Source organism: Pelodiscus sinensis, chromosome 3, assembly GCF_052426305.1.
Source record: "Pelodiscus sinensis isolate ZL-2025 chromosome 3, ASM5242630v1, whole genome shotgun sequence".
NCBI lineage: Eukaryota > Metazoa > Chordata > Testudines > Trionychidae > Pelodiscus > Pelodiscus sinensis.
The window spans coordinates 155,800,133-155,811,543 of NC_143054.1; positions in this window are offsets into that span (position 1 = coordinate 155,800,133).

Consider the following 11,411-nt stretch of genomic DNA (forward strand, 5'->3'; position numbering starts at 1 on the left):
GCATCCAAGTGCCCTTGCAATGCTGAGGGACAAGGCTTCAGTGCAGAAAAGTCTTGTTTTCTGATGGGAGAGAATCATCAGGATTTGGTAGCAGCCTGGTTCTGTGTGGATATTGGCAGAGAACGGTCCTTGACCCAGAAGCCAGCACGGTGATGCAGAACAATCTTTCCAATACAGGATACATCAGAGCTGAGATCCCTTCTGAGTTATTATGCTATGAAGTTAAAAACCTAGATTCAAAGTAGACTAAATCCTGTCCCCGCTGTGCTACTCGACTGTTGTAAATGGACCACTAGAAGGTAGGCTGAGTCCCCTACAATGCACATTGGCATGTCCATGTCCTTGACCCTGATGATGCGGTCGGGGGAAAAAGTGCCAGCGTGCAGCTTCTGGAAGAAGCTGGAGTTTCAGAAGATGCCTGTGTCGTGCGCCTTCCCCGACCACCTGACGTAGATGTCCGTGAATAGACTGTGGTGGTAGACGAGGGCCTGCAGCACCATCGAATAGTACCCCATGCGGTTGATGTATTCGGATATCCGGTGGTTGGGGGCCTGGATGGGGATGTGGGTGCTGTCAGTACACCCCCCCCCCCGTTGGGGTAGTCCATGGCGGAAAAGCTGGCGATGATGGGGTCCACGTCGCCCAGATTGATGACCCTACACAGCAGGAGGGTGTTGATGGCCCTCACCACCTGTAGGAGGAGACACACAGAGAATCACAGGGTTGCTAGGGCCCTCAGGAGTACCCCAAGCCTAACCCCTCCCATCCTCCCCACACACAAGGAGCAACCCCTACTTACCCCATCAGTCACGGAATCATAGAAATCAAGAGCGAGAAGGGACCCCGAGAGGTTCTCTACTTCAGCCCTCTGTGCTGAGCAGGACTAAGTTTATCTAAAGCAAGGGTGGGCAAAAGGTCTCTGCGGGCTGGATCCGGCCCACCAAGTGGGTTGATCTGGCCTGTATACTCCCTGCCACTCTCCCGCTCCCCAGCCAATCAGGGCCTGGGGACGGGAGTGTGCGAAGTCTCCTCTCCCCACTAGGGGCACGCAGTGCTTAAAGTCAACTGCCAGGGTTGTCTCTAAACACCACACACCCTTTGCAGGGTGGAGGCAAGGAGTAAGAGACTTCCTGTGCTCCCCACACTCCCAAGCCCTGACTGACCTGGGGCAGGAGGAGTGTGCGAAGTCACCACCTGTCGCCAGGGGCGCAGGTGCCTAGAGGGAACCGCCAGCTGTTCAGAACAGCTGGTGATTCTCTCTGGGGGAGGGGAGGTGGGACAAAGATTTCGAGTGCTCCCTCCAATCCCAGGCCAGTCAAGGTCTGTGGCTGTGGAAGCACGGAAGTGTCCTGTCCCCACCCCTTCCATCCAAGGTTCCACCCCTTCCGGAGTGGCCTGGGGGCACTTCAGACATTTCTGAAGTGGCCCCCTCCATCTAAAATTATTGCTCACCCCAACCTAAACGATCCCTGATACGTATTTGTCTAATGCTTATTCAAAAACCTCCAACGATGGGATTCCACCACCTCCCAACGTAACGTAGGCCAGTGCTCAACCACCCTTATAGTAAGAAAGTTTTGCATAGTATCTAACATAAATCTCCCTGGGTATGTCTACACTACAAAGTTAATTCGAACTAACAGACGTTAGTTCGAATTAACTTTGATAGGCACTACACAGGCAAACCGCTAGTTCGAACTTAATTCAAACTAGCGGAGCGCTTAATTCGAACTAGGTAAACCTCATTGTACGAGGACTAATGCCTAGTTCGAATTAACTAGTTCGAATCAAGGGCTGTGTAGCCACTTAATTCGAAGTAGTGGGAGGCTAGCCCTCCCCAGCTTTCCCTGGTAGCCACTCTGGGCACCACCAGGGAAACTCTTCTGCCCCCCTCCCGGCCCCGGAGTCCTTAAAGGGGCACGGTCTGGCTACGATGCCCGTGCCAGATGCAAGCCTGCCAGCACCCAGCCAGCAGACCCTGCACTTGGCACGGGACGAACCAGCCACCCGCCTCCACCCAGCCCTCCGCCTCTTCCTGGGACCAGGCTGGCGGCTCCCGGGAGCTTGCCCAGGTCCGCAAGAGGCGGGCGCCCACCTGGTCTAGTGCGGACATCGTGGACCTCATCCACGACCTCCGCACTAGGCACAGGAAAGCGGCCGTCTAGGACAGGATAGCTGCCAGCCTGGCCACCCAGGAGCAGATTTGCATGAAAATCAGGGTGGTCCAGTGAGACCCCCGACCCTGAGCCCTGAGCTTAGAATGGCCGTACTGGGTCAGACCAAAGGTCCATCTAGCCCAGTAGCCTGTCTGCCGACAGCGGACAACACTAAGGACCCTGAAGGGGATGGAACAAAGACAATGACCAAGCCATTTGTCTCGTGCCATCCATCTCCAGCCTTCCACAAACAGAGGCCAGAGACACCATTTCTACAGCCTCCTGCAGCAAGGAGTTCCACAGGTTGACTATTTGCTTTGTGAAGAAGAACTTTCTGTTGTTAGTTTGAAGCCTGCTACCCATTCATTTCATTTGGTGTCCTCTAGTCCTTCTATTATGGGAACAAATGAAGAACTTTTCTTTATGCACCCTCTCCACACCATTCGCGCTTTTATAGACCTCTAGCATGTCCCCCCTCAGTCTCCTCTTTTCTAAGCTGAAAAGTCCCAGTCTTTTTAGCCTCTCTTCATATGGGACCTGTTCCAAACCCCTGATCATTTTAGTTGCCCTCCCCTCTCCCACCCTCTCTCTTCCCCTCTCCCACCTCCTTTTCCCAGTCTCCCCCAGTTTTGTTCAATAAAGAGAGTTTCTATTTTTGAACACACGTGTCCTTTATTTTGTACATCAGGAAGGGGGGGTTAGGGAGGGGTAAGTGGAAGGAGGTGAGGGAGGAATGGGGTACGAGCCCCCAATGGGGAGGACTGGGGTGGCTCTGTGGGCTCCTCGGGGTGGAAGCTCTCCTGCAGCCCCCCAATTGACCCCCCCCCCGGATGGCAGCCTGCGGCAAGTGCAGCCGGGCTGATGGCCGAGTGCTGTGATGTGCCGAGTGTGGGCACTTAGGGCACTCCAAGCCAGGACTGCTTTGCAAGCGGGGAACCCCTGAGAACTGTCTGTCCGGGGTGGGGATTGGGTCTCTTTAAGCACAGCCCTTGGCTAGCCTGAGACAGCAGCTCCACTCTCTAAGTCCTAATCTGATGCCCTGCCGGCACTGCTTCCGGCCATCCTTAACCTTGGTTCAAGGTCTACTCAATGTGGACATGCTAGTTCGAATTAGTTTTTAGGTCTAGATGCACTAATTTGAATTAGCTTAGTTCAAATTAACTAATTCGAATTAAGTTAGTTTGAATTAGTGCTGTAGTGTAGACATACCCCCTTGCTGCAGATGAAGCCCATTCTTGTCCTACCTTTGGTGGATGAGGAGAATAATTTGCCCCTATCCTTTGTATAATAGCCCCTAACGTACTTGAAGATTGTTACCAGGTCTCCCCTCAGTCTTCTTTTCCCAGGACTAACATGTCCAGTTTTTTAAAAGTCTTTCCTTATAAGTCAGGTTTTCTAAATCCTTTTCTCATTTGTTGCTCTCCTCAGGACTGTCCCTAATTTGTCCACATCTTTCTTAATTCTGTGGCACCCAGAATTAGGCATAGTAGTTCCCTAAGGCTTTACCCATGCCAAACAGAATGGGACAGTTGTGTTACTTATCTTACTTATGACACTCCTGTTAATTAACCTCAGAGTGATATTTGCCGCTTAGTAATTTCACCACACTGTTGCCTCCTATTCAATGAGTGGTCCATTACATACCCTACATTTCTTTCAGCAGAACTGTTGCCTAGCCAGCTAGTCTGCACTTAGTAATTGTGATTTTTTTTCCTTTCTCAGCTTAGTACTTGGCATTTGTCTTTATTGAATTTCACCTTGTTGATTTTAGACCTGTTCTCCAATGTGTCAAGGTCATGTTGAATCCATATGCTTGCAACCCCATCTAGTTTGATGTCATCTGCAAATTTTATAAGCATATGCTCCATTTCATTCTCCAGGTCATTAATGAAAATATTGAATAGTCCTGAACCCAGGACCACACTAGCTACCTCACTCCCAGTTTGACAGCAAACTATTAATAACTTCTCTTTACATTTTAAATTTAATTTCAATATGGTTTTTCAAACAATTGTGGCTGCCTTCTGGTAACTGCATTTAGATCACATTTCTCTAGTTTGCTTATGAGAATGTTATATGGGACTGTGTCAACAGCCTTGCTACAATCAGCCTTGCTATAACTAGTCTTCTCCTCTCCCCTTCCTCCCCCCAGAGCTGTAACCCTGTCAATGAAGGAATCTAGGTGGGTTTGGAATGACTTGTTCTTGATTGGGGTGAAGAACCTTGTTTGGTTTGAGGCCTCTGACTCACAGAAAAATCAGTTGGGGGCCACATGTGAAATGTGTACGTGTAATCCTGTTTTTGGAATATGTACATTTCCCATTGGAAGGCAGGTGAATCAGGAATAACGTGTTAATCTGTACACAGAACATTTTAGTAAATAATAAAGATGAATCGCTGCAGACTGTTGCCCCTCCCCCCTTGTTTAAAGCGATATTGTCAAGTTATTTAGGCCTAACATTTAAGGATTTTATTTTGGCAAGAGAGAGAGAAAGGAGGATTGTTATAAAACTCAATATTTTACTAGATTTAGGACAACACGTGTATTTTGATTAAAATGTAGTTCTGAGTCTGGAGCTATCATTCCTAATAGGAGAAAAATTGATTTAACATTTTATGAGAACTTTTGAGCTAATCTCCTAACCCAGGTAAGCTAATCATTCCCCCGTCTAACAGAATCAAAAGCCAAGGTCCACATTATGACTTAAATCCTGAACCTGTAAGCTGCTTTGTGCTGACAGGCTCCTGCATCCTCGTGAAGGCCTGCGAAATCAGTGGGTCCCATGAGGGCTAAACTAAGGCACAGACACTATAGACTTGACTAGGCCACCCACGTCTTGGAGCTGGGTGATTACATCATAATTGCAGCGTTCGTGTTTTGTGTTAGTTTTTAGGCTTTATAATTGCAAATAAAATCTTGAAAATGTGACCTGTTTCATGAGCCTGTGTCTGCAGAGAGATGTCAACTGCCTCATGAATCTCAAATGGGGTGTTAACTCTAAGACCCTCTGCTGTGAGTCAGTCCTGGGGCCAACCTCTCTCCAGCAGAGGAATGTGAGAGGGGAAGAGACGGGCAGGTTTGGGCCACCCATCCAAGTAGATGCATCCTGGCTGCTGACCACTGGGAGGAGGGACTTAAAACAACAAATAGTCTTGCAGCACCTTAGAGACTAACAAAGCATGTAGATGGTATCATGAGCTTTCGTGGGCACAACCCGCTTCTTCAGATGAATGGAGCTTAAAGGGTCCAGTTTTCAAATAAATAGCAAAGAGAGGGGATGGTGGGAGAAAGGGGAAGAGGAGGAAAAAGAAAGAAAAAAGGGAAAGAAATTGTCAGTTAGAGTGTCCATGCTAAGTGAAGCTGATAAGAATTCTTAGTTCCCACTCTTAAGTTTTATTTGTTTGTTTTTTTATGTCATTAGGGTGTGGAATGTAGTGGGCCATCCAGCCAGTGTCTTTGTTTAGACCTCTGTTGTAGGAATCAAACTTATAAGTGAAATTGCTGTAACTTCCCTGTTGAGTTGGCTTTTGAAATTGATTGAAATAATCCGGTGACTTTGAGATCCATTCGTGAGTGCCCAGGCAAGTTAAAATGTTCCCCAACAGGTTTCTGCGTGTTGCCTTTTCAGATATTAGATGTATGTCCATTAATTCTTTCCTGTAGAGACTGTCCAGTTTGGCCCATATACATGGCAGAGGGGCATTGTTGGCACTTGGTAGCATAGATCACATTGGTGGATGTGCAGTTGTATGAGCCTCTGATGTGGTGGTTTATGTGGTTAGGTCCTGTGATGATGTCACTTGTATAGATGTATGGACAGAGTTCGCACTGGAGTTGATTGCAGGTGTGGGTTCCTGGATGAGTATGATGGAGGTGTGCTGTGTAGTTGCTGGGAAGAATTTCTTTGAAGTTAGGGGGTTGTCTTTAGGCAATGATTGGTTTGTCCCCCCAAGACTTGTGAGAGTGAGGGGTCATTTTCCAGGATTGGTTGTAGATTGCTGATAATACGTTGAAGAGGTTTAAGTTGGGGGCTGTAGGTGACAAGTGGTGTCCTGTTGTTTTCTTTGTAGGGCCTCTCTTGAAGTAGCTGATGTTTGGGTACTTGTCTGGGTCTGTCGATCTGTTTTTTCACTTCTCTGGGTGGGTATTTCAGTTGTAAGAATGCTCAGCAGTCCAGCACCCTGGCATTTAATTTCAAAAAGGGGAATTACACAAAAATGAGGAGGTTAGTTAAACAGAAATTAAAAGTCACCGTGACTAGAGCCAAATCCCTGCAAGCTTCATGGAAACTTTTTAAAGACACCATAATAGAGGCCCAACTTAAATGTATACCCCAAATTAAAAAACATAGCAAGAGACCTAAAAATAAGTCACCGTGGCTTAATCACCATGTAAAAGAAGCAGTGAGGGACAAAAAGGTATCTTTTAAGAAGTGGAAGTCCAATCCTACTGAGATAAATAGAAAGGAACATAAACACTGTCAAATCAAGTGTAAAAATAGAATAAGAAAAGCAAAAAAAGATTTTGAGGAACAGCTAGCCAAAAACTCAAAAAGAAATAACAAAATGTTTTTTAAGTACATCAGAAGCAGGAAGCCTGCTAAAAAACCTGTGGGTCCCCTAAATGATCGAGCTATAAAAGGAGCAATCAAGGACGATACAGCCATTGCAGAGAAACTAAATGATTTCTTTGCTTCAGTCTTCACGGCTGAGGACGTTGGGGAGATTCCCGAATCTGCACCGTCCTTTGTGGGTGATGAATCTGAGGAACTGTCCCGGATTGAAGTGTCATTAGAGGAGGTTTTGGAACAAATAGAAAAACTTAATGTTAACAAATCTCCGGGACCAGATGGCATTCATCCAAGGGTTCTAAAAGAACTCAAATGGGAAATTGCTGAACTATTATCTGTGGTTTGTAACCTATCCTATAAATCGGCTTCCGTACCTAATGACTGGAAGGTAGCCAACGTGACACCAATATTTAAAAAGGGCTCTAGAGGCAATCTGGGCAACTACAGACTGGTAAGTCTAACTTCAGTACCGGACAAATTAGTCAAAACAATAGTAAAGAATAAAATTGTGAAGCACGTAGAAGAACATAATTTGTTGGACAAAAGTCAACATGGTTTCTGTAAAGGGAAATCCTGTTTTACTAATCTATTAGAGTTCTTTGAAGGGATTAACAAATATGCGGACAAGGGGGATCCAGTAGATATAGTATACTTAGATTTTCAGAAAGCCTTTGACAAGGTCCCTCACCAAAGACTCTTGTGTAAATTACATGGCCATGGGATAAGAGGGAAGGTCCTTTCTAGGGTTGAGAACTGGTTAAAAGACAAGAAACAAAGGGTAGGAATAAATGGTAAATTTTCAGAATGGAGAGGGGTAACTAGTGGTGTCCCCCAAGGGTCAGTCCTGGGTCCAATCCTGTTCAACTTATTCATAAATGATCTGGAGAAAGGTGTAAGCAGTGAGGTGGTAAAGTTTGCAGATGATACCAAACTGTTTAGGATAGTCAAGACAGAAGCAGACTGTGAGGGACTCCAAGAAGATCTCACCAAACTGAGTGATTGGGCAACAAAATGGCAAATGAAATTTAATGTGGATAAGTGTAAAGTAATGCACATCGGGAAAAATAACCCCAACTATATGTACAGTATGATGGGGGCTAATTTGGCTACGACAAATCAGGAAAGAGATCTTGGAGTTATCGTAGACAGTTCTCTGAAAACTTCTACACAGTGTGCGGCGGCGGTCAAAAAGGCAAATAGGATGCTAGGAATTATTAAGAAAGGGATAGAAAATAAGACCCAGAATATCTTACTGCCCCTGTATAAAACTATGTTATGCCCACATCTTGAATACTGTGTACAGATGTGGTCTCCTCACCTCAAAAAAGATATTTTGGCCTTGGAAAGGGTTCAGAAAAGGGCAACTAAAATGATTAGGGGTTTGGAACAGGTCCCCATATGAGGAGAGGTTAAAGAGACTGGGACTTTTCAGTTTAGAAAAGAGGAGACTGAGGGTGATATGATAGAGGTCTATAAAATCATGAGTGGTGTAGAGAGGGCCGATAAAGAAAAGTTATTTATTAGTTCCCTAAATAGAAGAACTAGAGGACACCAAATGAAATTAATGGGTAGTAGGTTTAAAACTAATAAAAGAAAGTTCTTCACACAGCACATAGTCAACCTGTGGAACTCCTTGCCACAGGAGTTTAAAGAGAAGCTAGATAATTTCATGGAGGTTAGGTCCATAAAAGACTATTAGCCAGGGGATAAAATGGTGTCCTTGGCCTTTGTTTGTCAGAGACTGGAGAGGGATGGCAGGAGACAAATCGCTTGATCATTGTCTTCGGTCCACCCTCTCTGGGGCACCTGGTGCTGGCCACTGTTTGCAGACAGGATACCGGGCTAGATGGACCTTTGGTCCGACCCAGTACGGCCGTTCTTATGTTCTTATGTTCTCTATAGAGATCCTGTAGTATTTGTGTCTGTCTGTGGGACTGGAGCAAATCTGGTTGTATCTTAGGGCCTGGCTATAAACAATGATTGGGAAATGTGTCTTGGATGGAAGCTAGAGGCATGTAGGGAAGTGTTACGGAGGGGGGCCATCCTACTGCTACACCTCCCTTGCCAAAGATGACAAGGACCTACTTGAGGAAAGAGGAAATCCAGCTTGTGCTGTTCCTAGGGGAACTATGTGGCCCCCACTTGCCATTGCCCCACCTCTCGGGTAAAGGGAAGGAGATCCCCCTACAACTGCCACTCCTAGCAGTTGGGGATCTAGGAGGCAGAGCCACAGGAGACATATTGTGGCACACCTAGCGCACTAGCTTGCCTTAATGTGTCTTTGGGCCCCACATGGACATGGGTCCACATGCGTTGAAGCCAACAGCAGCAAAATTTCAATTAAAAATACTCCGAGTTCTATGTTAGAAAAAAAAAAGGCCCATGAACCAGACACAAGTTTTCTTAAAAACCTCAGTGAAAAAAGGCCCACCTCGTACACACAAACCATTTGTTTGATTTCAAGGAAGACAGGTTTGAAAATCTGTTTAAAATTCATATGTTTTGTCGCTCTAACAATAAATACAAGGTTTGTTAGGAAGCTGTAGTTCACCATGTAGATAGTGGTGCTCATAGTATGATGCTCCAGGAATTAAGACAAGTCAGAGACCATGGTGAAGCCTTTGCTGGGTACCAGCCCTTTGTCAGTATCAAGATCACCCAGTCTCTCACGTATCTCCAGTACCGACAGAGTCATCACCATTTCTAGTGGTGCACTACTGGCACAAGATAATGGGGACTTCTCTTTGGTCTTCCCAAAACTCCCTTCCCAGCTCTCCTAATCACTCTTTTAGGAGCCTGCTTTCGGAATCCTACCAAGTGATGGAAGACAGCTGAGAGGAACATCCTGAAGCCCTGTCCCAGTGGTATGAACGCCTTTATGTGCCTCCTCCTATCCCATATGATTCGTCAACGATTATATTGGGACCCTGGGTGATGTACCACCAGCAGTGCTCCAGAGCCTCTCATCTCCCCTGCCCACATGATCATGGGTATTGCCTGGGAGTCACCTGAAGTGGAACTCCCATATGAACACTTCTAGAAGAAGACAGAGAGTTACTCACTCTGCACTAGCCAGAGTTCTTTGATACTGTCCCTAGGTGTGCTCCGCTAGCCACCCTCTTGCTCCTCTGCTTCAGCATTTCCTTTATGGGTCTTTGCTGTGAAGAAGGGACTGAGGGCTCCTATGCAACTCCCCTCACCCAACTTCACTCTGAATTTACTGATGGCTGTGAAAAATTCAGCCTGCTGGTTGTTGTTGTTGATTTTTTTTTTTAGACCTAACTTGGTTTTCAGTAGCAATATTTAGAAATTCTGGTTATATTTCTAAACAAATGTATAAACTGCTCATAGCTGTATGCCTATTTCCAGATTTATTATAGGATCAAATGCCATCTGATTTGTGTTGTCTCTATTTGCATGTGCAGCTGGAAAGACATGAAGTGCCATACTGTGTGGCAAACTGGTATTGCCAGCTAGAAACTATAAGAATTCTTTCCCTCTGTTTAAAACATCAGTTATATTTAATAATCTATTAGCAAGACAAAACATTTGTGGTAATAAAGAACATGCTGCTGACCATGTTACATCCATGGATTGCAGAGGCGATTATTGGCTTTGTGTCCCCAGGTAGTCTACACGTAGCAATATGTCTAAGGAGCTGTATTTACAAACTCTGTTTGTATTTCCATTGCTATTGGAAAAACTCTTGGGAAATGTTTTTTAAACTAATACAAGACAGATGGAAATGTTATTATGACCTAATAAAAATGTTATTCCCATTAGAAGCTAAAGACTTACGGGGAGTTTATACATCCCTGGTACACAGGGTGTGTAATGTTTTAGGCTAATCTAGCACAAAAACCTAAGTTATAAGAAACAGTTCAGCCATAAAATGGTGTTATACTTGAATCTCTTTAATCTGGCAGCCTTGGGAAATAGGCTATGCTAGATTATGGAATTTTCCAGACCATGAGTGTTCTCCATAATGAACGGCGTTGGGGGTGTGGAGTCTGGGAAGGAAGATGCAAGGGCACGCTGGGAGGGAGGGAGAAAAGGTGTGTGATGGAATGGGGGTATAGAGTCTGGGGGGAAGGAGGATTGGGTGGAGCGCTTACTTGGCACCCCACTCCTGGGAGCATATGTGGCTCCACGGCCCCACTGCTCCCAGGCACCATCCCCTGCCACTATGGGCATGTCTACACTGCAGGGCTAACTGCAGGCTAGTTTACTTCGACTTTTGGCGCTGTCTACACAGCAGTTAATTTGAGAGAGAGCACTCTTCCCTGACTTCCCTTACTCATCATGCAGTGAGGGTTACAGGAGCAGCAGTAAGAAGCCCATTATTTCGAATGTACAGTAGCACACTAACTATGTATAACTGATGTTATTCCAAAATAATGCTGCTGTGCAGACATAGCCTATGGGAGCAGCAGGGAAAAAGCCTCCAGACTAGCGCTTTGCTTTGCCACCGTTTGCCTAGCTGGGGGAGGGAGGGTGGACAGCAGTACACAGAGTGGCTTCCTTCTCCTTATTAGGGTCCGAACTATGGGTATTCCCAGATCAGGTGTATCTGGATTATAGAGGTTCAAGTGTATCTATAAAAATAGCCACATAAGGAAACTGTGTAAGTAATTTTAAATGGTTGTGTTGAACGAATCAGTGAATGAGTGCCCTCTTAAGGGTC